The following is a 4068-nucleotide window of genomic DNA, read 5'->3' as shown; positions in this document are numbered from 1 at the left end:
GATATCTCTTTTATTGTTCTTTCTACCAAGTATTTTCCCAGTTTGCTTTGATTTTCCATATCCAATTCTTTCTTAGCCCTCACCCTGTGGCTTGTCATTACAACCTTGATTAAAGACCTTTTGATCTCTAATTTTGGTGTTTGATTACATTAGTGGAGAGGATTTCTGAAAATTGGACTTATGGGGTTAAGTTTTGAGAGAATTCTTTTGATTTCAGTTGTTCTACTGTTATCTGAATTTGCTGGTGGTTTGGAGTTAAATTGACTATTTCACACACACTCAAGGACTTAGCTTTAGGTTGAAGTAAATGCTTAACTCTTGCTTGACAAATTGCTAAATTTTTGATTGATTTTCCTGCCATCTTTGATGTTAAAAGAGCAAGTTACTAGTGTTGAAATCTAAATTCAGATCATGGCTTGGTGAGTGATGATATTGCTTTATGGGGTCTAGCTGATAGTGTCTATAGTTGTCTTTTATTTTATTTTCTTTTTGTTTGAGGACAAACAAAGTTCTAAGTTTGGGGGTGTTTGATGACTTGCATAATTGAGTGTAATTTATTACTTCTCAACTTTAAACTTTAGTCTAATTTTATTTATTTTGTTGATTTTAGAATTGATTTTTGTTATTTAAATTTTATTCCAGATTTGAAGAAAATAAAGATTTACTCAAATAAAAGAGATGTGAAGCAACTGGAGAGAATATTGGGTCTTGGATAAATGGAACCAAAGGAAGATTTCTTTATGGCCTTAGAAGTTGGCAAGGAAAAAAATTTGAAAAGAAAAAGGGCTGGAACAGAAAAGAGGGGCTGAACTAAAAGGAGCAACACGTTGGGGCTTTTAAAGCAAAACGTTTTGGGCCTTTTGGGTTGCAACAAGTTTTGAGCTGGCCTTTAAAAACGTAGGGCTACAAGAAGAACAAAAAAAGGAGGCGCTAAGAGAAACAAGAGGGAGGCGCTTAACAAAAAAAGGAGGCTGAAACAGAAGACAAGAAAAGGTGGCGCTGAAATAGAGAAACAGAAAAGAAAGAAAGAGGGCTGAAACAGAAAACAAAACAAAGAGGGCTGAAACAGAAAAAACAAGAAGGTGCAGCGCTGAAGCTGAAAGAAAGAGAGGGTTGGAACAGAGAATTTTTCAGCATTTATTTTCTTTCCAATCTTCTCAGAAAAAATTATGGTGAACTCGTTTGTGTTGGATTTAATTTTTAGCGTGAACTAAACTTTCTTTATTCTAGGAAAACGATGTAATCTAGTTCCGAACTATGCTTGCTTTTCTATGTTAATTTGAACAATTTCTCTTCACGTTTGTCTGATTTATTCTAAGCTTATTGCTTCTAATTAACTGGCCATTAATTAGATGATTTTAATCTTGTGATTTGCTGTTGAAAGAGGGAATTATAGGATAGATCTTGAATATTTCAGCATAGGTAAATATAGAGATCAAAAGACTTGTATGAACCTATGTAGTATTAAAATTGTTGGTCTTAATGCTTTCTTACTTTATTAAGTTGCATACTCTTGTGTAAATTGATGAACAAGAATGTTTCCAATTGGCTGTCGAAAGAGGCTTTTGGAAGAGTTTGGAGATTGCTAACAAATAGAGAGAATTAAATTCAATTAGCTAGATGAGTAAAGCATAGTGAGGTATTAGGTGAAATCGATTTCCTAGAAGTTTCTCTCTCATTAAGTTGATTTTCAAGCAACATCTTTCTTTTCCTCTGCGTATCTTTTATTTAAATTGATTTTATTTTGAATTCCAATTACAAAAACCTTAGTGACTTCTCTATATAAAATTGAGATTAGCATAATTTTGGTATTTGTCAAAAGTAAGTTACCAATCCCTGAGGACGATACTCTTCTCATCACTTTACTATAAAACTATGATACTGTGCACTTGCAGTTTTGCACTGATCACGGTGCATCATGTTATGGAATATGGTAGTCATCGTGTGCTGGTAAGTTGCACCTGCTTTTTTCAACCCAAAGGGCATCACAGTGTAGTAGAAATTACCTATGGGCATTCTGAAGGCAGTTTTCTCCACTTATTTTGGCACCATTCAAATTTGGTTGTACCCATTAAACCTCTCAATGAAGGAAAACATGACATTCCCTGCTACAGAGTCTATCAACAGGTCCTTGTTGGGTAGCAAGAATTCGTCTTTGGGGCAGACTCGGTTAAGATTTTTGAAATCTACACAGCATCGTATCTGCCCATTCTTCTTCTTCACTGGTACAATGTTGGACAACCATCACGAGTGTTGGATGGGTTTGATAAAGCCATCACTTCTTTTACTATCTGTCCTTCTATTTCGGTGTGAAACACTTTGGCAGGCTGAGCCACTGGCTTGGCCTCGGGATCTACGTTGAACGTATGTACCACCAACCTTGGGTCTAACCTACACATCTCGCTGTAGTCCCATGCATAGACATCTCTGAACTCTTTCAATAGCAGGATCAATTCTGCCTTTTCTTTTTCTAACAACCTTGAACTTATGAAAATCAGTCTTGGCTACTGTAGGTGTGTGCCTATGTCAATTTCTTCTAACTTTTCTTCTGTTGTCACTTGTGCATCTTTTTCTGTTGCAACCTCTCTTTCACTTTCCGCATTGCTTTCTTCTTTTGAATTTTCTTGAGCCACACAGCACATTAAACTCTTATGTTGTGACCCTCGTCCGGGACCCCTTCGTGTATTGCAGGTGAGTCTTGTGCACCTTCATAACTTGTAAACTATCTTGCCATCCAGCGTTCGGATCCAAGCGCATCGTGGCGTACCACTTAACTTCGAAGTGGGTGCTTCTTTCCTTTTCTTCCTCCGCATCAGTAGCTCTCTCAAATCCGGTTCTGGGTCTTCTTGGATGTCCTCCCATCAGGGGACAAAGGTGCCTTGTGGTTTGGACATCGAACTTTCACCAGACGGTGCCCACTCATAGTAGAACATGGTTTCTACTAAGTGGGCTTCTGCTTGCTCAAATGGCGATGGGTTCGCTGCTATTCGTATCATCTTACCATTCAATCTCCCCTTTACACACTGATGATAGGTAGATGGAACTAGACGGTGCTTATGCAACCATGGTCTTCCTAATAATATATGATATGAAACATCTGTTTTCACCACATGGAAACGAACCAAGGAGGCTATTTGCCCCACTTTTAGCCATAGCTGAATGTGGCCTGCGGTATACTCGCCTCTTCCTCCAAACCCTGTTACTCCCAGTGGACATCCTTGAATCTTACTTTCTAAAATTCCTACTACTTGTAGTGTGCTAAACGGGATAAGATTCACCGAAGCGCCCATATCAACTAGGGCTCTTTTAATAGGGATTTGGTTTATGGAGGTTGCCAAGTAGAGGGGCCTTCTATGGTATGAATACCCCACCTCCATGTCCTCGTCGTTGAAAAAAACTCTGGTTTTCACCGCTTGACATTCTACTCCTGCTCCTGAGGCGATGCTTACTAGAGCCTCCGTGGTAATTCTTCGTTCATTGGATGTGAGTTCCAGTTGATCAAACAAGTTCTTGAACCTAGAGATTTTTTTGCAAGGTGGTAATGGCTGCGGCAAGCAAGGCCAGCCTTTCTTCTTCATCCTCTCTTGAATCTGTGCAAATAACGACTGTTGCTACTCTTTTTTCCTTGTGGTTCGAGAATGAGTTTCTTTGTACTTTTGGTTGGGACAGCTCAAGAGTTTCTTCTTTGATTTTGCAGTGCACTAGTTTGCGGAGTGCCCAGCATTCTGTGGTAGGATGCTATACATAATTATGTAAACGACAAAAATGTGGGTCCCTCTGCTCTTCTTTAGTGGGTTCTCTGGAAACTTGATTGGGTTTGAAAACTCCATCTGCGATCGATTTGTCCTGGAGCACATCTAGCTCTTTTGGTGTACATGGTAGTGGCGGGGGGGGGGGGGGGGGGTCTCGTACTCCTTCCTATTTGATTTCCTCTTCTTCTCACCAGTGGATATTGCCATAGCCTGCAGCGTGGATCTCCACTCCTTGGGCTTGTTAAAACTAGGCCTTACAGATTGAGCGGTCTTTTTGGCTTTTTGCAGTAGCTGTGCGAACTACGAGATTTCCAAG

The sequence above is a fragment of the Quercus robur genome, chromosome 10, assembly GCF_932294415.1.
Source record: "Quercus robur chromosome 10, dhQueRobu3.1, whole genome shotgun sequence".
Taxonomy (NCBI): domain Eukaryota; kingdom Viridiplantae; phylum Streptophyta; class Magnoliopsida; order Fagales; family Fagaceae; genus Quercus; species Quercus robur.
This window is presented reverse-complemented; position numbering follows the sequence as displayed.